At 38.5% G+C, this 26,815-nt stretch overlaps 2 protein-coding genes across 3 annotated transcripts in view; one reads left to right on the forward strand and one right to left on the reverse strand.

The window, feature by feature from the left end:
- The window catches only part of LOC129718373 (pituitary homeobox homolog Ptx1), a 166,139-nt gene extending 150,594 nt beyond the window's left edge, over window positions 1-15,545 (reverse strand). Inside the window, exon 1 of the mRNA XM_055669109.1 lies at window positions 15,464-15,545. The gene's annotated coding sequence lies outside the window, so the exon portion shown is untranslated. The remainder of the gene's footprint in view (window positions 1-15,463) is intronic.
- The window catches only part of LOC129718372 (cytochrome P450 4c3-like), a 115,584-nt gene that overhangs the window by 22,819 nt on the left and 65,950 nt on the right, over window positions 1-26,815 (forward strand). The window lies entirely within an intron of this gene.

The raw sequence follows: 26,815 nt of genomic DNA on the forward strand, positions 1-26,815 counted from the left end.
AAGGTACCCCGCCACGTCAAAAACGGACATCGTGCGGCACTTTGTAGACGCCTAGTATGCCGTTCCGGCATCTACAATATCTTGACACAATTGGACAACGATCAAAGCATCGGAAGAAAGCCCAGTTCTGGACGGCCAACGACCCTGAACGACAAGAAGCTTCAAAGGATGCTGAAGAGGAAGACCGAGGGAAAAGTGGCTAAATCACTGCGTGCACTTGGTCGGGAGGTTGGTGCATGCGGTAAAACAGTGAAAAAGTTGTTGGAAAACATGGGCATACATGTCAGTAAGCAGCAGTCCCGTCCACTGGTGCTAGTCTCGGAGCTGCAGGCAATGACGCAGCGACAGAGGTTTAAGATGGTCAAGTCGATTTTCCTGGCAAATCGCGATGTGACAGTGGTGATGGACGACGAGACCTATCTAACCCTAGATGACAACGATTAGTAGGGCACTTTGTATTTTACCTCCCCTACGAAGAAAGTGAGCACCGAGGTGAAGTATATTTCACAGACCAAGTTCCCCAAGAAGGTGCGGCTGTGGCTGACAATCAGCGAGAAAGGGATGTCAAAGTTGCTCTTCTTTTGCTCCGGGCTGGCCGTGAACGAGGAAATTTCCAGTACGAAGTGCCTGCCAGAAGTTGTGTCGTTTATCAAGAAATACCATAAGGGCGAAGACACGGTGTTCTGGCCAGATTTGGCGTCGGCCCACTACTCGAAGCGATCTTTGGAGGAGATGGAGAATTTCTGGGCAAACTTGAAGCGCAAGATCTATTCCAACAAATTTGTCGCGAAAACGGAGGAGGAATTAATAAAAAAACACAGAAAAAGCTTGAAAACATGCCTGCACGCAGGTTTTCGTCCGCCATGGCGAATGTTCCGGTTAACTGCCGGAAGGCCGCTCGCAGGGGCGTAGAATTTTTAAAACTTATAAACAACGCATATAATACTCATTACCGGGGACTCCTAGGCCAAATTAAGTTTGTAGGAACCGTTTTTACCTCAACCACCGAAGATTCAATATATAAAAAAATTACACTTAAACACATTAGCTTCAAGAACACGGGCCGTGGCATTCTTCTTTCTGGCTTCTTCATCTTGATCTGAATTCTCCTTCTTCTTTGTCTTCAACAATTCAATATATCGGCTATGTGAAACGCGAGCGTAATAGATTAACGACTTGGTGATAACAATTTCGTCTTCCCCACCGGCATCCTGTACTGCATCGTACACCAATCGCTGGATCAAAATCTCCTTAATAAACACGGTCAAGTTAGGACGTTTCTTGCCTAAATCAGCTATCAGATCTCTACAGAAAGTATCAAGGCGTTTTTCACTACGGCGGTAGGAAGTCAGCAATGTCTCCGTCGAATGCATACCCAACAGTTGTGAGTATTCTTGGCGAAATCTGTCAACTACAGTTCCCGCGAGATTATCTTCGTGAACCATTTGCTCTAGGCAAAATTCGAGCCGTTTGACTGCTACTTCCGGGGAGCTTACCGTGGTCAAGTTAGTTTCCAAGAGAAAGATGAATAAAAACAAAACTGATATAAGCACTGTGAGAAATGAGTTGAATATACTGGCAGCCGGGGTGAGATTGTGCCATCCAGCCCGTGACCTGTCAGCCATCTCATCCGGGTCAGAAGACCAGTCTTTCTTGGTAGTTTTCAAGAAAACTTATTCAAGGAATTTTAGTGATCGCCATGAGATAGCTGACAATCTTACCCCGGCTTGTAATATTCAGTGAAATTCCCGGTTTTTTCCCGGTTCCAAACAATTCCAGGTTTTTTCCCGGTTTTCTCGGTTGGGTGGCCACCCTGGTTAAGGCTGGGTTTTCCATTGATAAATATATTTATTCGAAAATAGGTCAATAGAAATTAAAGGACGTTTACTCTATTTCAGCTATTTTAGGGCAAACCAACTAAAAAGTAGGTACCAGAATTGTTGGTATTAGAATCAATAAGTGCTAGATGGAAAATGTAAGCAGTTCGACAGAAATATGGTTGCCATTTTTCTTTTTTTATTGACAGCATGTATAGAGCGAATTTCCAGAAATTTGGGTGTGGAACTTCTCGGGGCAATAACCACCACATTAAACCGATCAAATGCGATGCCTTGGTGTTACATTGGGATGGCAGTATCGATGAATTTCAGTAAAGAATCGGTGTTACATAAGCGATAACATGAATGTTCAGGTAGGATGCTTCAGTAACTGGCTGCTGATTAGTCAATGGATCAGTGACGATTAGGAGACGCGGCTCACGAAACGTCGGTTTAATCTGATTGGAAAATGCACCTTGCGTAAAGCGATCAGCAAACGGCCCGCTGTCCTAACGGACGAGATGAAATAGCTAAACCCTTCGCCGGAATATGCAATACTAAAGCAGGTATTAGACGACGAAAATATTTGCTATTTTTGGTACGATTTTTATTTGCACAAAATAAAATCTGTATTGAAAAATAGCAAATATTTGCTTCGTCTAATACCTGCTTAAGGCATGAAACATGCTGAACACCAACGCGACCGATCGGGTGAGATTCTCGCCGTAGGTTAATGAACAACTCTACTCACGGCTGTTTATTAACCTTCGGCAAGAATCTCGCCCGATCGCTCACGTCGGCGTTCAGTTTGTTTCAGGCCTAACTAAAATCCAAACAAAAAATATATGAAGGAAAATATCGATAAAATATCGATATCGACACGTAATATCGATTTCAATATCGATGCCGCTTTTAATATCGATAAAACGAATATCGATATTTTTTTTTTAATATCGACAACCCTACTTCAAATGAAAGCTCTATCATTCCTCTTGAAAACGATGTGTTGGTTGCAGGGGGTTCAATGACAAATTCAAGAGAAACAAATCAATAAAAAGGTCAAGAATTGCTCGAAAATTAATTTTTGTAAAAACGGTTTAACCGATTTGTGCCCGAGGGGTCAATCAATATGAACTATCCAAAGTTGTTTTCTCATTTTTTTCGCTACTTTCAATAATTTAGACATAAAAATATCCTTTTTGAGAGACCTCGTGTCACCAGTGGGACGGTTTCAGCGAGAATTGCTCAGGGGTAACAAATATGTCCATAATGGTTCGACACCCCTCCCTTTTCTGGAAGGGACAGGTTCCATACAAATTAAACACAAATTTCTGCACATCTCGAAAGCTAACCAACTAAATGGAACCAAATTTGGCAGGTGAATGTTTTTAGAGGTAACAAATATGTTCCTTAGGCAACGTTTGGATTGTAAGATGGCAACTTCCGGTTTCTGGAAAACAGCCAAAAATGGCCGATTTGCACCCAATATAACAATATTCGGATCTAGAATGATACACAGGAGCTAAAATCGACCACAGATACCATTTTGAATTCTAAGATGGCGACTTCCGGTATTGGGTGTTATTCGATCATTTTCGGCTGTTTCCCAGGAATATGTGCTTCCAGAAGAGGGAGAGGCTTCGAACCATTATGGACATATTTGTTACCTCTGAAAATATTCAACCAGAATGACGCTCAAAGGCCAGAAATTATCTTAAATACCATTTGAAATCCAAGATGGCTACTTCCGGTTTGTGAAAAACAGCCTAAAACAACCAAATACCATCCAATATGAGTATCTCTGGAACCAGAATGATGCAATGAGCTAACAATTGACCTCAGGCACCATTTTGAATTGCTAAATGGCAACATCTAGGAAACAGTCGAAAATGACCGAATAATACTCAATATGGATGCATAAAAACCAAACAGTGACCCTGGACACCATTTTGGATTTAAAAACGACTACTTTTAGTTTGTGGAAAACAACCAAAATAACTAAATACCTCCCAATATGGCTATTTCCGGTGTCAGATTGATGCCAGAAAGTCTGCTGAAAATGACCGCTACCACCCAATATGAATATATATTCAGAATTAAGGCGATGTACAGAAGCAAAAGTCGAGGATGTTGTCATTTCGATAAATCCAATCGTTTCAAATCGATTTTCTAGTTTCTGAGATAATGAAGTTTCGTGATTTTCACTTTTCGATACATTACAGACGAAATTACAGTTCGATTACAGTAAAATTCAATAGGGTGTTATGAGGCAGCTAGACTTATTAATTGACACTAATTTTGTTGAAATCAGGTCAGCCATCTCTGAGAAAAGTTAGTGAATCCAAGTAGTCGTCGAAATATATTCCTTTTCATAGCTGGATTTCTCATTTTTATTTCTGGGAGAAAGGAATCACCAAAAACACTGTGAGTGCAATTTAATACAAAAATTAAACTCCAAATCTTTCAGAGAATACTTTTTGAAGTAATCTACAGAGACATATAAATGTGATAAATGAATCAAAATTGAGCCAAGAAACTTAAAAAATCCCTAAAACCCATAAGAATAACAATAAATCCAAAATTACTGAGAACCGGTTTGAAATTCTAGTAAAAGCAATATTAAAAATCGCCAAACAAAAAGTTATCAACTCAGAATCGCAAAAATAAAGAAAAAACGGCCCTTAAACCAGAAAATTTAAAAGAGATATTATCTCATAGAGCCCTGAATTGCCACAAAAGGTTTCTAGGATCGAAAAAATTGCTAAAAAGTTTCTGAAATCTAGAAAAAACGTAAATTTTCATAAGGTCAGGGCAAGCAAAATAAGAGAATGAGTAGATTTCGCGCCAACTGAACTGAGTGGCTCATGGCAGCACCCTCTCAAAGTTTATTGAAATTTAGGCCTTACTAAACTAGGCAACTTTGCACGCTTCTTTTTTCCAAATATTTATTTAGACTAACATTTGAAAAGTTCGATTTTAGAAATTCGAATAAATCGATACCTACATTTAATTAATAGCAAGAAATAGGGAAAAGTTGTCAAGGCACAGAGGGGAGAGAGAAGAAAGGTTTCTTTCCTATCAGTATACTGCCGCTGTTCGCATAATAGTCCTATGTAAAACTTGCGAATCCTATGTAAATTTTGCGAAAATGGGTCCATTTTGACATGTTTTTTAAGAATAGCCATTAGAAAAGTAAGGTTTGATTCCCACAACTTCGATTTTAAAATAAGAAAATATAGGACTTCTACATAGGACTGTTATGCGAATAGCAGCAGTATAGGTATTCGGACTGCACTTATGCTTTGAATCGCCTTGTAATGAAGAACGTTTACTTGCAATTTTAATCAACAAAACTAAAGAAAACGAGTATAGTTTCGCAAGCTTTCTTTCACGTATTTCTACTGATGCAGGGAACCAAATGACGTCCGAAACGCAAATGGTTTGACCAAAAAAGAACTATGAAGGTGTTCTTTCAAAATTAAATTTAGAAGATCTGTTTAGCTTTTCTTAACGAAATAAACAAGCTGAGAAATACTAAAAAATGATAGATAAAATTCGACCACTTACTCAAAGAGCAGTTTGAAGTATGACAGTTGGCATAGTCTGCCAAGTATTGATAAAATAAGCTAGTTAAATTTGGTAAGAACCACCGAAAAGCGCTTTTTATTGGCCAATAAAGTACACTGAATTCTGTTTTACGCGACTTTTTTTTACGTGATTTTATTTTACACTATCTTTTTACTCGATTTTTTAAAATTACGTGATTTATTTACGCGATTCTTTTTTTGCGCGCACGCATCAATCGCGTAAAAAGAGAATTCAATGTAAATGAAAGATCGAAGTAAGCTCAGAGTTGCACTGTGGTCCAGAAATGAAAAAGGCGATCAAAAGTCATTTTCTCGTAAACGTTACATATTAGAGCAATACTGTCTTCGGAAAGTTTTAGAGTAAAAGAAGAAGGGTCTTATAATAAAATATGAATTTTTACGGCAAAAATCTTTTTTTTAAACATAATTGAACATAATCAGATAGCTCAGTAAGATTGAGAAATAGCTACCTAGTGTCTTCAGCAAAGGTTCTCGTTATGTTTTTTGGAAAACTTTGCCAAAGACGGCAATGGGGCACATGAGGAGTTTTTTTATCTCACTTGTAGGGGGATTCATCATGGATCTGTTAATGTCCAAAGAAGGGAATTCTTTACCCTAAAACTTTCCCGAAGACAGTATTGCTCTAAAATGTTTACGAGAAAATGACTTTTGACCGCCCTTTTTTCATTTGTGGACCACAGTGAGTCACCCAAAATGCGCAGAAACGACAATTTCAAAACAAAATACGACCATAATTGTTTAAAATCATCAAAAACACCGGAACAAATAAACGTGATCCAAAATTTAGCGAGAGAAAAATATGGACGAAAAATTGGCTCTGGATTAACTAAGACCGATTCTCAGGGCCAGAAAAAGCCAAAAAACATGATTTCAGATTGAGTCGAGAATTGTAGGGAAAAAACATTTGTACTAAATTCAGTGTTACTAATAAGCGTTTCACGAGACCAGAAAAAATACTTAAATTTGAAATAATTCAACACACAATATTCAATATTGGAAAACGTTCAAAGGTTAAAAAAGTCACAATGAGTTCAGGATACAAATAAAAGGAGATCTACCGAAAAAGGGAAAATAATCCCATAAAGGAACGTAAATTAAAGTCAGATTCACCAGAATTTACGTTCTAAAGGCGTTAAACCTGTAAATTACCAAAAAAAAACGATGCTCTCATTTTTAACTCCCAAAAACAAAAAGGCATCGAAATTAATTCTGAGTCGACAAAAATGCTTAAAAAACAGTACAAAACAGTAGAAATCCGTCTGGAGACCAAAATATACTGCCAAAGATATATTAGATTCAATTGATGCCAAGAAAGGTTCCCTAACAAAAAAAACTAAAAATTATAATTTCAATGTTAACTTAGAGCCGAGAAACATTTTTAGAAGTCTCCGAAACACCAGGAGAGGAATTTCCAAATCAAGTTCAGAATCACCATCAAAAGCTCCTAAAAAGGCCTAACCAGAAAATTTTGTTATTGTTTAGGAATTTCTCGACCAAACTCGACTTTGCTCAATCAGTGGCGAAGAGATCAGGCCTTCTGATATTTCAATGTTAGCACAATACAATCACGTGCCACGTGCTCCAGCGACGTTTTGAAGGGATTTCAATTAGCCACGAGTGGAAAGTAAATATTTTTGCTTCTACTTTATATTCGAGAGTTATTTCGAATTGATTAATCAAATTGTATTTTCTGTTAGTTTAGTTTAAAACAATTTTTGTTTAGTCTCAAAACTGCCAAGACTAGACTTGAAGGTCTTGAAAACATGTTGAAAGCCAAAATAAGAGACAATGAAGTGATTTCTTTACATTTACACTGATAATGTCAAACCTGCTGGTCTGTCGTTGGGTCAAAATATAGCCCAAAAACCGTCGGCAAACAACCGTGACTAATCTTGCACCTTCGCTGCGATAACCGCGTGTGTCTTTCCATTGCGTCAAACGGACGCGCACTTCAAAGTAGCAACTGCCGGCAACCCGTTCGTGTATGAGACCATCGGCGGCTCTACTGAACCGGAGTCGATAAGCGAAATTCGGCAAGAGACACATACAGATAATCCAGTCAGACCTCGCGGATAATCACGGAGGCACCGGAAAGAGAGAGGAGAAAAGAAAAACCCAAGAAGAAGCACAGTTAATCCCAAACTGAATGAGAAATAAATTAAAATAGCTAAAAGTATGACATCCATTGGCGATAAAATTCGAACGGCAGACGGCGGTCGGATTAACGGCGGTCGATTGTGTCGATTTTTGGCGGCGGCATCTTTTTGTCCTGTAGAGGCGGATCTTCGCTGCCGGCCAAACAAAAGTCCGCAACCTGCGCAAGTGGCCCGTTATCCTATTACGTACTTGTTGGAAAACATTGTCATTGTGGATACGCTAATAAATAATCCTGCGATAGATTCAAAAAATTATAAAAAATCCTTAATCATTTAGATATTTTTGAAATCATATGATCACTGAGCTTCCAAGCCCTCCCACCGCACAAGTTCGTTATGGCGAAACGTAATGAACCAGATGATTAATTACAAAAAACTGGAAAACAGTGACGAATGAGTGAAAATGGAAGCAACGCCACTTTCCGCCACATTTCCTTTCGGGGTACCGTGCGTCATAAAAGTGAACCCTCTGTCACGCACACTATAATTTTCGTACTTGACACAGGAACAGTTGGTGGAAAACCTTCACTTTCACGAAGTGAAAGTAAAACTGTGACAAGACAGTACATGCAAAACTTTAAAGGAAAAAAGCGGCGCGCTCCGAAGCGGTGGATGTAATAAAATTCCTTTCCAACTTTAATGACAAATTTCATGCCAGTTTAATTTTTCGAATATTTAGAAACTTTTAAGCTGTCTAGTTTACAAAACCATGATTCTAAAATCCAACAGTGATGTTAAAAATTTTCATTCAGTTCACTTTCTCCAACTCTCAGTTCTGATGCCACGACTTTGTATCTGTGGCATGATTCTAAAGCACGAACTGAATAATTCGTATTTTCCGCCGCAGCCGAGAAAATCATGCACACGGGAGACAAAGGAAGTTTTCACCATCATTGCCAGCCCGTACAGGGAAGTGGTGCGGAGGTACGTTTTTTAATGACGGCGACAGTGAAGAAGACAGATGTTTTGGGATGGGCGCAAGCAACGGTGGCAGCGGCGTAAAAATGGAAATGAACCATTATTCATAAACATTTCCCGTTGATTTTGTTTTGCCCTTTTTCGGAGGTTTACCGAATCCGGACCGGGCCGGGCCAAAATGAGCGCCGTCCTTCCCTGTTGCGAAGGCGTAGGCGTCCTTCGTCGTCGGTACACGAAAAGTAATAAAAGTGAAGCCGCGTTTTGCAGATGATAATGATGACTTTTATAGGCCTACGGGGCGGTGGCGACGACTGCGGGACGGACGGCGCTGTCTGTTTTAACGTCTTCATCAGATTGCCGCGCATCCATCGCGCGAGGTCTGTCCTGCGTCCCCCATTCTGCCATTCGTCTTTGTTTGCGGACTCGCATCAGGCATAAATTAGATCGTTAGCCGGCAAAGTTTTGGTTTTCACAAAAAGGACGCAAACTTTGGCCATATTTCTTAGTTTGCATAGAAGTTAGCTGCTAAACGATGGCACACAGCAGTAATTGTGATGAATTAATATGGCTTGGCAGCTATCGAAACACAAAAAAAAACAGAAACAAGATGTTAAATGGAAACAATTTTGTGGTTGATATGAATGATGACACATAAATCTTGGACGATGATTTCAAATTTCCGGTTCACTACATTGATTTAGTGCTGAAAATAGCTCTAGCATGAGCCGAAGTGAACGCTCAATCTTGTGTTGAAATTCATCTCTTTTATTTAAAGTTTTTAGTATAACCTGTCAAACAAAGAATAAGGGATGCACAACAGTTGTTTGAAATATGATCTTTCCCAATTTTGACAACTCATTCTTTCGGAAAAACTTAGTGAATAACTAATCTTTGGAATGTTCAGATCTTTTAGTAAAAAAACGTCAATGGCATTATTCCTCCGAATTCATTCAATCGGATTGTTCAAATGGCAGCTATTAAAAAAGGAATTAAAACGAGAACGAAATTTAAAAGCTTTTCATAGTTTAATCGTCTGTGCAGCATTGAGCAACAGTAAAAAAGACCAACATCTCCACTTTGTTTAAATAAAAGTAGATGACCCATGTCTTCTTCAATTTTTTGAACTTGTTTATAGAAAAAAAATGTTGTCCAAAATATACAATAAGTCGCCAAAACATCAAAAAAATGCTGTCAAAAATAATCTTGAAAATCATTAAACTATTATACCGCAGTTGAAATGTGTCAGGAATTCAAACATCGTCCAAAACTCGTCTAAAATCGAAAAAAGAAGGTGATGAAAATCGTCAATGCTTTCAGCGTTGGTTAATAACCGGATTAAATTAAGTGAATAGTTTAAAAAATCAGATTTTTTTTAAACGTTATGACAAAACAAATAATCAAAATGATAGTCTAAAAGGCGTTACAGCTGCAATATGCACGTCATGGACTGTTAAGAAATTAAAAGTTCAATTTTCCTTTACCTCAAAAGAGCAGCGTTTCAGTTAAGAAAATGTATAGCATTATTTAAATTCATTGCTGAGCTTCAATTTTATAAAAAAAACAGGTTAAAATTTCTCACCTACAGCCTCGTACATCGAGTCACAGTTCAACAAAGCGCACATTACCCTCATTTTGAATGGTTGTAGGTGGTCCATTTTCTCGGGAGTAAGACTACCTAAATGATGTTTATAGCCTTCAAAAGATTCGGCCAAAATCCGAATTCTGCTTCAGCGGCCAATTTGAAAATTAACTTTTTCAGCTGAAAGAAATGATGAAGGTTCTGAACAAAAAGCTTCGAAATTTGCAACGTTTACAGTGGAATTCTAGTCTTCTTCATAACGGCATAATGCTCAGAAAAAGAAACTTGAAATTTTTGGCCACCTATGGGGGAAAGAATATCATACAGATTACTAAAGATTTCTGTATCACCTGGAGAAAAAGCCTAACGTTATCTTGTAGCCGCATCGAAGCGTACTTTTTTGGTTCTTCCTGCCATTTCAGGAAAAATTCACTTAACTTTAACTCCATTATAGATGTTACTTAAATTTGAATAAAATATGTCAAAACAAAAATACGGATTAGATAATTGTTAAACATTGAAAACAGATTTGATACTCCACGATTCAACATGACAGTTCAAGTCGTACATAAAACGGTTGCATTTGGAATGTTAGTTGCCAAGAACATCATGATTTAACTATTAGAATCATATATAACTATTTGAATCATATGGTGCATGATTATTTTTCAAAAGTTTAAAATAAAAAAAAAGTGTGAAATTTAATTTTGGAGTAAAAAAATTATTTTTTATTGAAAATATTGTCAAGTTTGAACAAAAATAATTTTGAGAAGTGAATTTCACTCTTCTTTGATTTAATATAAAGTTTAGTGTTCATTTTCTGAATTCTCAACTGATATTCAAAGTTGCTTGAAAACGGATGCCTTTACGAAGTTAATCATCAGGAGTTTTTTTTAATTTGAAATAATAAATCATTTAATATCAATGATACAGTTATTCCCAAAAATTCAGAGAAAAAATATTTCGAAACTTAATGTTCAATCAAATATTATTTCCCGCGTCTGGAACATTATACCAAAAGTGTGCTTTCTTTGAAAAAAAATATTTAGAAAATTGAAATTTAGTGTGTATTAATAATTTTTTAAAGGAACATGTTTTTCTCAGTGTATGATTTTTTAAAGGGTAGCATCCATCACCTACAATTTATTCTCACACAGGTTTTCTATCAAATCGAAGTTTTCTGAGTAACAATGTTGTGAATGCTGTGAAATACATATGTCCTTTAAGAAGATCTTAATCTTCGAGATTTATTTTTTTTTAAATTGGCATCTTTTATCTACCCAGTCATTCAGGTCCGTTTAAAAAAAATTTCCACCCGCGGAAAATACTTAATTTTTCTGAGTCGGATACATGTGCGAAGTTTTATTCAAATAAAAAATGATCGATGAAATTTTTGCATATTTTCGGATCACTTGGCGTGATTTTGCTCTTTTATTTCTGCCTTTATTGTTTCCAAAATCGGATTCAATGATTTTAAGCCGAAATTTTATTCATATTCTTCTCTCAGAAACATTTTTTTTTTTAATTTTTCATGTGTGATTTTGAGCTTAACTTAAAATTATAACTTAAATTTTTCAAAAAACACAAAGAGAAAATTTGACCGAATTCTAGACCGTAATATCCAACCATCGAGCACAATACCTGTATGTAAAAGCAATGCCATACATAACAGCACTCAAAAATCACTTCCAAAGAAACAGAAATACTGCTCAGTTTAGGTCAAAATTCGCACTACCAACCAACATCACCCACATACCTTTTTATCATCTCCTAGCCGACATCGAAAGCATACTTAAAACTAATCCAGACGTTTCAATCCAAGACCGCACAAGATGCGCAATAGCAAACTCAGTTCAAAATTACATCCACTACAATAAAAACAACACAGAAAAAGATGAGCTGACAAAATTCTATGAAAAAGCTATAAAAACTACAAAACAATCCTTTCGAGAGAACCCAGATGTACTCACGATTCAATCGGACAAAGGCAATAAAACGGTCATAATGCTTGCAGAAGACTATAAACAGAAAATGCTCAGCATGCTCAACGACAACAAAACATGTCTCCCGATACCACGCGATCCAACATCACGATACCAACGAACAAATAACGAATTCGCCAAACGACTACTCAACCTGAATCTTATCGACAAACAGACAGCAACACGACTAACTACATATAATGCCATATGCCCCAGAATATACGGACAACCCAAAGCGCATAAACCTAGTTTACCACTAAGGCCAGTAGTGCCAAACATGACCGCTCCCGCCTACAACCTGTCGAAATTCATCGGGAAAATCATACAAAATTCCATTGATAGTCCGTACAACATAAAAATATCGTTCACGTTCTGCAACTTTATCTGCTCAGTTACACTACCACCAGACTATATTCTAATTTCTCTAGACGTCATATCGCTGTTCACATCAATTCCTAAAGCCCTAGTCACACACAACATAATAACACAATGGGAGAAGATCAAAGTTAATACAAACATAAACCTAAATTTGTTCATCGAAATAGCTGAATTTTGTATCGAATCAAGTTACTTCAAGTACAACGAACAACATTTCCAACAAGTGTTTGGAGCTGCAATGGGGAATCATCTCTCGCCCATAATAGCAGACTTAGTTATTGAAACGCTACTAGACACAGTAACACAGTCATTAAATTTCAAACCTCCGTTCATCAAAAAATATGTAGACGATCTCCTACAAGCAATTCCTGAAAGTCAAATAGGCCATGTACTAGAAACATTCAACAGCTATAATGAACATATTCAATTTACATATGAAATGGAAAACAACAAACGATTACCGTTCCTAGACATGACACTGATAAGACAGGAAAACCAAAAAATTCAAACAGAATGGTATATGAAACCGATAGCCAGTGGCAGGTTCTTGGATTATAACTCGTTCCACCCGCTCCATCAAAAAATAAACATGGCCAAAAATTTCAATCGACGAGTCGACAAATTATCCACTCATTTACAAGACGCCGACAAAGCCCGTATCATCCATCAACAATTGAGTCTCAACAACTACCCAAAATCGACTCATAAACCGCAGGCAAGAAAACATTAGTACACCACAAGAATCATCCGATGAAAACCTGAAATATACTTACCGTTCAATACCATACATTCCATACCTGTCGGACCGAATCGACAAACACCTGAACAACGAATACAAAAACATACGACTAGCACACCGCAACATAGAATCAGTTGGACAATTACTCACAAAAGTTAAAGACCCCGTCCCCCAGGAGCACCAAAACAACGTCATATACAAGATAACATGCAAAAACTGCGACGCCTGCTACGTCTACGAATGACAACAAACATGCTTAAAACAAGAATCAGCGAACACCGAACGTACTACAACACTTGGGACAAACTACTACAACAAGGCTACAACGCAACAGATCCACAAATTAGTTCACTAAAAGAAAAAACAGCACTAATGTACCACAGCATCACACAAAATCACAGATTCGATTTTCACCAAACGAAAATTATAGACAGACACGATAAACCACACGCTCTACCGTTTATAGAAGTATGCCATATTGCCAACACAGAAAATAGTATCAACAAACGCACAGACACTGAGGGACTCAACACGGTATATGCTGGTATTATACACACAATTAGAAATATCACACACAGCAAAACCGATAAACACGACAACCAATATGCAACCACAATCTAAAGTTTTAGCGTAGCTCTCCAACACACTCACAACAAACTGTCAAGAAATTGTAGACTACTGGAAAAGACACAAAACCTATTGCTCTGATTATTTAAATACCGCTCGAAGTTATATAGTGCTAGAAAAAGCAGTGCTAGAAAAAAGTGATAACTGTTATACAGTATAGTGCACACAAAAATAGTGACATATGCAGTGAGTACAGTTTGTTAAGAAACAGTCGAATTTAAATTTAAGAAAATCGATAATCTTTTCTGTAAGTACAAACACATACAAAAAACTCAAAACAGTAACAGAAAAAGGAAAACTACACGTATTGTATATTTTTAGACTCCTTGAAAAAGGTGAAATAAAGTCACCGAAACTGTCGGATTAAGAAACAAAAAATCGTTTTTGCCTCTATACACGGACTGATTAAGCCGATAAATCTACAAAATTAACCGCTACAGTCGACAAACAATATAATAAATGGACCAAGATGATCTAAATGGATCGTATCGAATGGTACTGCCACTTTCTCGATCGGATGCAGCAAACCTTCTTTGGCTCCACCTTTAGCTCTCACATAAGCACAGTGCACACAAGAGCCGATGTACCGTTTGCAATAGCTTCTCATTCGTCGAAACCAGAAAACTTTGCGAACCACCTCTAAGACCTTCTCGGTTCCTTTGTGGCCCAGATCGTCGTGGAAATTTTGGGCGATTCGCTACCGGGCACGTGACGGCACTACCCACTTCAGTCCATCCTTGCACTTCCGCATAACACCTTCATCCTTCAGAACATATTCCTTGTGAATCTGCTTATCCCGATTTTCCACCGGAGGTTTCACCAAAATCTTCATAATATCGAACAACTTCGGGTCTTCTCTCTGAAGCAGCTTTAACCAGTGGTCCTCTTCGATGTTTACTTCCATTACATGTGCCAAGACTGGCTCAGGTTCTTCGGCTTCCGGTTCACACACAAGATTCCTACTCAGGCAGTCTGCATGCCTCATTTTTTCACCCTTTCTATGTACTAGTTCGTAATCGTGTTCTTGCAATTCGTAGCTATACTTTCGACATTCAACTGGTGACGTTTTTCTACTAAAGTAGCTTATAGGATGAAGACCATCCCCCATTTGCTGAAGCAGAATGCCTGATAGTCCATGGGAACAGGCATCCGTATGCAATTCGATATTCCGGTCTGGGTCATACATCACCACAACTGGGCGACTCATCAGCGCTTCCTTCAAGGTTTGAAAAGCAGCCTGTTGAGCCTCACCCCACTCAAACACCACTTCATTTTTCGTCAATCGGGTCAATGGTTCAGCTATAATGCTAAACTTTCTCACGAACCGACGAAAATAGTTTGCTGATCCCAGAAATTCTCGAACATTGCGGACTGGTGCAGGAAATTCACTAATTGCCAAAATCTTCTCTTTTCCTGGTCGTATTTCCCCCTCACTGACTTCATGGCCCAAAAAGTTCACGGTATTCTTCAGGAACTGCGTTTTTTCAAGATTCACTGTTAATCCACAATCTGCTAATCTCTTCAATAATGTTTCGAACTTTGCCAACATATCGTCTACATCCCGACCACCAAAGGTCACATCATCCAGATACGCTACGAAACCGATCGAACGCAGCGGTGCAATTACCGTGTCGATCATTTTTTGGAACACTACACTACCGTTACTCAGTCCAAATGGCATTTTGCGGTGTTCGAAATGCCCAAACGGCGTTGAAAACGCCGTAAATTTCCTGCTGCTTTCTGCTATCGGAATCTGGTGATAGCCACGAAACAAATAAACAGCAGTAAACAACCGTCCTCCAACTAACCGATTTAAGCAATCTTCGATCACGGGCATAGGCCAGGATTCTTTCACTGTTTTCGCATTGATCGCACGATAGTCAACCACCATACACCACACACCGTTTTTCTTACGCGCCAATACTGTTGGGCTGTTATAAGGTGACGTTGAAGGCTGAATTATATTTGCCACCAACAAGTCGTTTACCGTCTCTTCCACCACTTTTTCTCGCAAATACTCCATCGGATATTGCCTCGTATAGATTGGCTTTTCAGCACCCACCATCTCTATCACTAACTCACACTCTTTTGCCGTTCCCATCTCTTTGTAATTTTTTGCGAAACATGGCCGATAACCCTCTATCAGCTTAATAATCTTCTCTCGTTGTTCATCACCGCCATCGACGTTTATCTCTTCAGCGAGGATCGGTTCATACGCCTGGATGCTGTACATGTTTCTCTGAGTGCCGCTCGGTCCTGGTCGAGGTTCATTCTGTTCAAGTATACCGCTGCAGCTCTCTTTAATAGTTGTCACTGCAGACCCACAGTCGTACAGGGCATCCAGATCGTGATTGCCGATTTTTACGGACTTTACAAAATTACTCGGCTGACGAATTTCTCGCACTGCCCGAGGAGACTGTTTCGAAATCGATTTGCCACAATTTTTAGCGATATGGCCCTTTTAATGACAACGGTAGCACTCAAAATTAGCATACGATTTTCCAGAACTTTTTTCACTGCAATTGGCTGCCATATGACCCTCACCATCACAGCGATAATACTTCATGACGCTACTCGTTGATCCCATTGTTTTCACTAGACGATTAGATGATGAACGCACATTACTGTCGGCGGGCTTCAAAACCTTCATTTCTGCCAACCATTTCAGTTGCTTGAGCAAGTCGGGCAAGGAAGCCGTCGGAGCAATCGTTCCGTACTTTCCTTCGAGTCCCAAGACAATGTATTTGATTGTGGCTTCATCTGGCAGTTGCCTCTTTTTACCCAGCGCAACATGGCTGTAAAAGTAAGTTTCAAGGCTCTCATGTGGCAGCTTTTTCCTGTTCATCATTGCCCGATGAATGCCCACCGCATCCACCGAGGTAGGAAAATCACGGACCAACGCAGTTTTAAATTCGTCCCAGGTGTTAACCGTAACTCCACTAAACCACAGTTTTGCCGCGCTCTGCAGATTCAATATTCCACATTGTAACTTCCACTCGTCATTTCCGCCATATAGATGAGCCGCTTTTACAATGGACGCCAGCCATTGTTCTGCAGTTGGCGTGGTTGGTACATCAGGATCAAACGCTACCACGATGTCCTTCACATCTCGAACATCAAAACGACGTGGTAACGGTTCCACTGGTTGGACCGGTTGTTGAACATTTCTCACGGCAATATTATTCAGAGCCGTGATCAACTGCCGCAATGCTGCTTCACTCAGAACATCGGGCTTCGGTTGGTCAACCATTGTCTTTTTATAGCGTGGATCCTTACGATTGAAAACTTCAAAACTTAAACGTTGCAACAAATCGATCTGGCACAACTCCCGAAATACAGCGTCTTCCCAGCTGTCGGACACGCCAAGCACACTCTCTGCCACGCTCTTAGAAATTTCTTCCAGCCCCGTTTCGGCCTCGCTCATCACACCGAAACAGGGTCACGATTCCGCGATTTACCTCTCTAAATCCAACGTATTACACTCTCCAACTCGCGATCCAAAAAAAAAAATCGATCCTGTATACAGAATTGTAAGCGAAATTCTTTCTGAGACTTTCGGATCAAGACGAAATTACGACCGTTCAGTTTAATAGGCGTCTTATTACTTATTTGCATAAGGGATTGAAGAATAATAGAATGTTTGACAATTATTGGGTTTTTAGGGTGGTCCTTCGAATTAAATTTAATAGGGCAATTTGAAATCGGTTACACAAGTTAAATTTTTTATATTTAATTATTCAAATTTTTTTTCTCGAAATAATCTGTTCTGCTCAAAACTATTTACTTCTATTGGCCTTTCAATATTTCTTATTTGTTGATTCCGAGCTGAATTTGTTCCAATTGATGAAAGCCAAATCTGATAGGTGTATATTGCATCATTGAATTCAATGGAAAAGAATTCAGATAATAATTTTGTATAGATCGATACAAAAATATTATACTGAACGCAAAGCATAACACAGTTCAACATGATTGCCGCTGTCTCATACCAACTGTTGGAGGGAATATCATTTTTTTTATTATTTGCCTTTGCAGTTTGCTATCAGGTCGGAGATTTTTGTCAATTCACAAGTTCTTTTTTATAGGTTGCAGATTTTTTATGATTTTAAAAATCTTAGCACGCTTGAAAATAGCAAACAAGTCCCAAAATGTGCTCAGAGCTGCGAACACATTGCAAGAAAAAAAGAGCGAAAAATTATACCAATTAAGCTCGGAAAGGCGAAAAAACACTTCTAAAAGCTGAAAAGTGTCAAATAATATAGAAAATAATTCCATATCGTCACCAGAATATCGCAAACACTTTTCAGAAAACCTGAAAAACTATATGACAAACTCACACAGAATAAACACTTTCGAAACCTGGAATGACATTTGGAGACAATTTTTGGCCTCTGAGCGTCATTCTGGTTCCGGAGACACCCGTATCTATTGGTATTAGGTCACGTTCAGCTGTTTTCCAGAAACCGGAAGTTTCCATCTTAAATTTAAAAAATGGCGTCAGGATGGCGTCGATTTTTGGCTCCTGGGCATCCGATTATTTTATGCTTTAATCCGGAAAAACTGGTTGCAATATCTGTTTAAATTGTCTGGGAGACCTCCCCCCCTTCCAAAGTACGAGAAAAGGGAGGAGTGTCGAACCACCATTGAAATATTTTTGCCTATAAAAACCTATATGGATCAGACAGACAGACAAGACTGCATTTTTATATGTTTAGATTCCCTTACGATTTCGACTTCGTTGAGATATATTTACGATAATTTTCATTGATTGATACACGAGTTGTGGTTGACTGGGTGGCCAAGTCTTTGCAATCGGATGGGGAGAGGGAAGGGATGTAAGTGAAATCTTTGCTGTTTGGAGACCATGTTAACCTAACTTGGAAAATATGCAAGTGAGTTTTGGGCCCCTAGCGAATTTGAAAGTGCGTCAAAAGGCCGCCTCTTCATTTACTCGCCGGGATCGTCACTTCAACATTTGCTTATGGGTCATTCCATCTCAAGTGTGCACACCTCATGTACGCTACATTTTCAGATTTGGCTCAAATTTTACGGAATGATTGATTTAATATACAAAAATCCCAATTTTGGTGCAGATCGGTTCACCCCTCGCCCCGTAAGCAGAGCCTGACAAAATCATTTTCAATTGACTATTATCAGGTTACGGTGACGCTTTGACCCGTCGCTTTTAATTGAAAAGCTTTTGTATCATTCTTAAGCACTTCGTGACTCACATGAAAACTACTCGAAAGCTCTTGCATTGATTTTGACTAATGAAGGGCTAGACAATGAAACGCACTTCAATTGAAAGCGGAGATTATCACCGTCACTCTCACATGACGATTCTCGATTGAAAATGACAATGAGCGCTGACGGGGGCAGGGGGCTTCCATACAGTACTTCGCGCAAGTATATGGAAGAAGGAGAAAAGAAAATCGTGACGATATGAAACGTAGGACACTAACACCAGTTTCACAATCCGAAGTGGTTACGCAGCGCCAGTTAACAACAGCGAAAAAATTTTTGAAATGTTGATCGAAACTAGCGTGACGTGTTTATTGGATGTCATTGCCGTTCGAACTGCGGCTTGCGGTATTGAAAAACTATCATCAAGCGACGCGATGCGGTGCTAGTTTCAATTGAGACGCTGGAGGAAAGAACGAGTCTCTCTCTCCGTCATTCTCTCCGTCCATTGAAATAGACATCAGTTTCATTTGAAATGATCCGAAAACAACAGACGGGAAAGAGAGAAAGAAGATATTTGATGACAGTAGCCGAAAGAAATCAAGTGAGAATAAAACTGTTCGAATCGAATCGACAGCGCGGAATGTTTAGTTTCATTGTTTTGTTTCGAAAATGTAGAGCCCTGCCCGTGAGACCCTCCCTTTTTTGAGAAAAGTGCAATTTATCGTCAAAAAGTTTTGTTTTCTTTCAGTTTTATCTTTAAAAGCAGGGGCGACATTGCGCATTTCGTTTCGAGTAACTCGAACGAAACAAAATGATCGCTGGTGGGCGTTATCCCTTTCCGACCGGGCCCATATGAATGCGTAGATAGAAGGTGACTTAAACTAAACCTTCTCTTTCGCTTTTTGAATGTCTTGTTCATTGTTTTATTGCTCACAATGCTAGTGTCAACTTCGTAGCTGCTACGAAAAATAAGAAACCGAAGCAAGCAAGAGTTTTTATATAGGAATTGCTGTGATTTAAGTTTTGTTATCCGTCATTTTTTACCTACACAATTGTGTGGGCTCGGTGGGAAAGGGTTATGTTTCTTTTTTCGTATTTTTTTTCGACTTTGCGGGTTAGATGAGCCGAAAGACAAATGACAATGACAGCTCCTTTCGAGCTCAAAGCGAAACTGGCATTATGTGACGTACTCGAAAATAGCGAAAATCGTTCGAATCGAGCTGCACAATGCCACCCCAGGTTGTCTAGAAATGAATTGATATATAAATTTTGAAGAAAATTAGTTGAAGATTCCGAAAAAAATATCAATTTTGAGCCACAGTCTTATTGCATTAAAAAAAAGGAAATTGCATTCTTTGACAAATTAAACAATTCCATCGTGTTCCTGAGAATATTTTACATAAAAACACTTATCACCCCGAAGTATTATAAACAAAATTCGAGTTATAGCATTTCTTATTATTATTCTGCTAATTTCTCTGAAACTGGTTTGTATATGAGAATTCTGAATAACGCAATTCTACAAAAATTATTCTAGAAATCAACAACTTTGACCGGTAGTGTTGCCAGATATGTTATATTCACAGATGAAAAAAATTTTTTTTTGGCCTATAACATTTTTAAAAACTTTCATAACTAATCACCTTTACCATTATCTGCTTCGTTGGTTGGACCACCTACTGGTGAAATGCAATTTCCTTTTTTCAAATGCAAAAACAAGATATCTGGCAACACTGTCACTTAAAACTCGTTTTCTTAAAGCCTCAATTAATTTTCTTCAAAATCCATGTATCAACTTATTTTAAGACAACATGCTTTTAAAGCTATAACTGAAAGAATACAACACTTTTTGACGAAAAATTGCACTTTTTTCAATGAGGGGGATGGTCTCACAGGGCGAGGGGGGAGGGGGCGATGGGCACCAAAATTGGAATTTTTGCATAATGACGTTATCAACCATTCCAAAAAATTGAGCTCAATTTGAGGAGCTTGGTGACACGCTTGTTTCTTTTATTATTATGCATATAGTTGAAAATAGGAGTTGTCGACTAGCGACATTCGATTTTACTCTCATACCGTACATTATACTTAACGTCGGAAGTAGTACGCTGTATAACGCATCTGATTTGCTATTCAGTGCATTACTTCCGACGTTAAGTATAATGTACGGTATGAGAGAAAAATCGAATGTCGCTAGTCGAAGAATTCGACTTTCTACTGAGGCGACAATATGGCTTTTTAACTTTTCCTGTGAATTTTGGTGTTCCATGCCAAGTCGGAAATGCGTAAAGTCTTCAAAAATTTGAATGAAATTCTCCCGTAAGCAAACGTAGAAGCGAAGAACCCAGTGAGGAGCAATCACTTCGCGCAATTGTACTATAGAATTCAGCTTAAAGGAAGGGTATGGAATAAATCCATGTTAAAGTCCTTTGACAACCAAATGCCCGGATTCTACTGAGATTCGAACCCACGACCACCCGCTTTTCAAAGCGCGTTCTGTAAAAATTTTAAAAACATCGAAAACACGTTTCTAGAGACTAAAACAAGTGATTTCACTTTTAGAAGCGTCTTTGTTAGTCTGAGCTCATTTTTGGATAGGCTAATAGATATTTCAATCAAAAACGAGAACAACAGTTAGTGCATTCGACTAGAAATAATGGATGGATAGCATAGTCTATAAGTGAAATTTCATAGAAAACCAGAGAGAGAAGTTCTTGGTTTCTATAATTTGTATAACTAACAATAGAAACCAGATCGCTGAATAAATTCAATAGTCGACGAATAAAAAAAAACAAAACTCACAAAATGTGCGTTTAAAACTAGCTGTAAAACTTAATTGGATGCCTAATTGGCTTTATCGACGTTAGAACGAATATAAAGGATCATTGAACTAATTTGATCAACCAATCAAGAGACTAAGTCGGCGCAATTCATGCGAATCATGATATTTGAATGTAGTTATTATGGCTTCAACTATTCAAATAATTCCAATATAAATTCTTGAACCATTCAATTGTCTTTCTTGGAAGAGCAAAACGGAAGAACTCGTTTTGAGTTTTCTCTTTTCTCTCATTTTTGAAGAAAGCGATTAGTTCTCTCTTTTATTGAAACAAAATATTTGAATTTTCGAAATAAAAACTTGGTATTCTTTGTTAGTAAATGCTTTTTTTAAAACGATAAAATAACATAAATCACGGAAGTGTAACCTTGAACGGTAGTCAACATATCTGAAAAATTTCACTCTTATCTGTGCGAGTCGTAAAAAACACGACTGTTTTTGGGATCTATGTTTGAAATACTTGCTTATAGAACGACGTCACAAGAAATGTGATATCCAAATACTTGGAGCTTAGCGTTATTTTTAAACGAAAATTTGAGCTTAGAGAAGAGATGAATTTTCATTGGGCAGAGAATAGAGAATTAACTCTAATAGCTAGTTTAATTAATTGGCGAATGCATAAAGCTTATTACTTTGTTGTAAAGTTTGTTTAAAATAAACTATGGCTATAGGGGCAAAACAAAAGATTCTAGAACTTGTTTCCACACTCAGAGCTAGTCGTATTTAATCAGCACAGGGCACTGAAACGATGTGCAACATATTGACAAAATCAAACGAACCCAAATCTTGACACACGACCGGCATAAAACCAATTGGACTCACCGAAAGAGCTCACAGATCATTCGGTGTGGCACGTGCGCCAAGGATGATTCGTGTCTTCGCACCCTGCAGAGCTGAAACCGAATTGAAGACAGCCTCACGCCCGCTGGCTGGATGCAGTGAAAACCAATATCGTTGAACTTCCAGAACTGGGCAGCGGGCAAAACGATGAATAAGTACCGACGACGGTGTGTTGCTGTGGACACGTGACCTGTGCAAATAAAACGTGAGCAATGACACCCGGCGTTCGGCAAATAGATGCACTGCGGCTGGGAAGGCGGAAAAACAAACAACCCGGGGGGGTTTACGCGTCGTTTAGCGAGGAGGTGCGGAAAATTACCAACAGTCGGAAGTCGTGTAACGATTTGCCACGGGAGGAGATTGATCGGTTTCGAAGGAAGTGTCTATTTGCATTCACTTTGCTGAATAAACCTACCTTGATCACGTCGACACTTTAGTTCTGAGTGTCCATATACTGTTATCGTTATGGGAGGTAAACTAATTTTAGTCCTGGCGGGCAAAGCTTGTTTAGTGGAGATTTTGATTCCATTCACAGGTTTCTCAAATACAATAAAGCACAATTCTTATCTACCGAACACTTTCCCCTTTCATCAATACCATAAAGGCCGAAGCAACTCCAGCCAATTACAAAGTTATTACAAGCAGTTAAATCTTTCGCAGCTCTAAATTGGATAAAGTGTTTGGGAAAACAATCGGCAGCGTTCGGGGTTTTGTTATCCTTTTGTGTCACCCCCTGTCAGGCACGTGCCACACGCTCAAAGGTAGTTCCCTCTTTTTTTCTGCGGGAATGGGATCGGGTTTTTCCCTCAACACACACACGGCATTGACTGCGGCAGTGCTAATAATTTTGCTCATGTGGAAACTGAGATGAACAAAAAAAAAGTGAGCAACAACCTTTTTCTCGCTGGATCGCTCACTCCTTCCCACCCTTTCCATGTAGATTTGATTGGATTTCGGCGTCCTGTCAGTTCTATTTGCGCTGCGATGTGGCCCATGTAGCGCGGGAGATGAGTGACACTAGACATAACGTTTGATTGTCAGATAGGCTGTCGGCTGTTATGATTGGGTTTGCCCCCGCGCGGAAGGGAACGATATGGTATGTTATCGTGAAATTGTTTTTTTGGCTTTTCATTCAGTAGATTGAAAAATAAGATTCGATTGGTGAATCCCAAATTTAATAGATGTATATTGTGTCATTGAATTAGATAGAAATCAGCGACTAAAACCTTACATATTACAAAATATATGCAAAAAGAACAAAAAAAAATTGCCAATTACAATAATTTTATTTCTACTTCAGTTATCATAGATGGCCTTTCTCGCTCTAGGTTGAGGAATAGAACCACCAGAAGGCAGCGGAATGATTTACGAACCTTGTCCCGAAAGCGCAAATATGTTGACAAGATCCTCGTACAGAAACAAAGAATCATCTCAAATCCTAGCCCCGTGGTTTCCTGTTTTCGATCAACTGCACCGACATCTAGCAAAGCGAATGCCGTGACAGGTCGGCAAACATTAAAAATAGGGACGCCCTGGCTTCGAGTATGCGCCGCGCCGGCCGTCCAGGCTTAGTAACTAGCAGGAGCGTTGTTTCTAAGTCTCTGTCTAGTTCGGCCGCAAAGTGTGAAATGTTTGCGTAAACTTAGGCTTACCGAGTTCTTAGACGGGAAGCTGGTCTGCTCAGAATAAAATCTGCGGAATTACACCGTCTTATTTCGGCTTTCACTTGGATGTCACTTTGAGACAGAGACGATCGCGACTAACAGTGGTGGCAAGTATACTATTTGGGATTATTTTAAGCACGATGAGGATGCAAAACTCTTACCCCCAAAAAACCTCCGCGATCGGTCTTGGGAAGGGGTTTGACTTGTTGACGTATGATTTATATCATTGTGTTCTACATCGCTTGCTAGAGGGTTGTCTCATGTGGAGATTATTAGATATATAACCGTCATTAATTTCCCTTTAATAAAATTCCCTGCTAGTGAAAAATAAACGCTATTCAAAGTCCCCCAAGTGTGAGCGACCGGTTTGGACAGATCGCGCAGCTCTAAATTAGGGTAGATTACGGTTTGCGATGTGGTCATCATTTGATGGCGAGTTTTGACTTTACATTGCGACAGTAAAATTATAATTGCCGTTAATTGCCGGTCGTTAGAACAAGCGAAATCATTTAATATCTATCTTTTGCACGAGTTTTCGAATCCACATATCTGCATTATTCTATAGCTAACGTGATTTCGTTCGTTTTAACGGCAATATGTCTATTATTGCTTATTTCAACAGCCTGAACATAACTGAAGTCAAATTTAAAACAATTTGGTGAATAACAAAAGTTCAAAAAATAGATTCAATATTAGGGGGAAAATATTGTAATTCGACCAATGTTGACGATTTTCCATAATGTTTTGACAACTTTATGACGAATTTTGGAAACATTCAATCATTGTTGACGAATTTTTGGTTATTTTTGACGCTATTTCTACTACTTGCTATGTCATTTTAATGACACTAAATATTAACCACTTTTTGACACTATTTAAATACACACTTTGTAGCGAATGCTGCACGATTTTCGACAAGTGCCTTAAATCAGTTGAAGTTCACTGTTTTGATCGATGGAAAAATGCATAATTGGTTCATGAAACTGTTTATATCGACATTCTTTTATGCCAAATGTCTCAAAAATGCATGAAACGTTGAGATTTTTTTATATTATTTCATTCACAATAATTTATCTGACAGAATGTAGACTTTATAATAATAAAAATTTACAAAATATTTGAATTGTTTAACTGTTACCGGACATTTATCTTAAAAAAAAGATCGGTAACGAATGTAAGACGTTTTGGTGTGGGTTTTGTAAAATTAAATGTCAGATGTAAACATTTTAGTATGTCAGGTAGGTTAAGTGTTTTTCTGGCTCTTTTCTGTTAATTGTTGTTTGTTTATTTTTGATTGCCAATTCATTTAGCATTTTTGTTTAGCATAGTGTAAGTGTATTAACCCTTAAACCAATTTCAACTAATAATTAGGTTTCGAAAAATACGGAAAAGATTCGATGAAAATGTTACCGCTGGAGGAAGTGAGGGAAAACGATCCAGAAAAAATTGTATACAATTTGTGCCACTGCACGAAAAATTGGTATCCGGTATGGAGATAGGAGAGTGAGAGAGAGAGAGAGAACAAGATCGGGAAGGTGACAGATCGAGAAGGGATAGTCTAGAAATAGCCATCAAAGAAGACGGTCAAAGAAAGTCAAAGTAAGCGAAAATTTGGAAAGGTGATAAAAATTGGAAAAAGTTGTGACAACTTTTGTCAGCCAGAGTTGGCGGTCAAGCCAGAGTTCCATCTAGAGCCGTGCCGGGAATCGACGTTCTTCAGTTGGCGATTTCCGGGAGCCGTCGTTGGTGGATTTTGCAACGACGTTCGAGCGTGTCTAGGCCAAGTAATCGACAGCGGTGGGAGATTTTCCAAATTTAGAAAATCTACAACGAGCGTCTTAGCAGAGTGATTGAGATCAATCAAAGAAATAGTTATCGGTTTCCGTTATACTCTACTAAATTTACGCCAGGATAGATCACGTAATGCAAGTCGAACAAATCTTTTCTGAACATGTTCGATCCCCAGATACCAAGTTAACTGATGAGGGTACCAAATCAAGCTACAATTTTCAAGTAGTGGTCGATTGTACGAACCAACTTAAAGCCAACTTCTAACCGTAGTATTGCATCATTGAAGAATAGCGCAAATAGTAAAGGCCCCATATTACAACCTTGCGGAACTCACGATTTTTTGTGAATTAAGATGAAACTAAAGAACGAAGTATCTCACACATAGTCCAATAAGGTATATACAAGGGAGTGGCAGATGAGCGCGGTTGCAAGTGTTAGATAGCAACATTTTTCGCGTACTGAGATCGTGACGTCACAGCAACCAATTGAACACAGTTTGGCGCAGGAAAATGTATAGATTTTGTTTGAATTCGTATAGAGTGCATTACATTTTTATATTATGATAATATCAGAAACGACAATTGTCTCCCAGATATTGTCATAGATTCCCAGGTAACCAATAAGTCATTAAAACAGCATGTAAAGAGCACAATATTCGTCATAAGGGCAATTAATTAAATGCAGAATGGCATT

The sequence above is a fragment of the Wyeomyia smithii genome, chromosome 1, assembly GCF_029784165.1.
Source record: "Wyeomyia smithii strain HCP4-BCI-WySm-NY-G18 chromosome 1, ASM2978416v1, whole genome shotgun sequence".
In the NCBI taxonomy this organism is placed as follows: Eukaryota; Metazoa; Arthropoda; class Insecta; order Diptera; family Culicidae; genus Wyeomyia; species Wyeomyia smithii.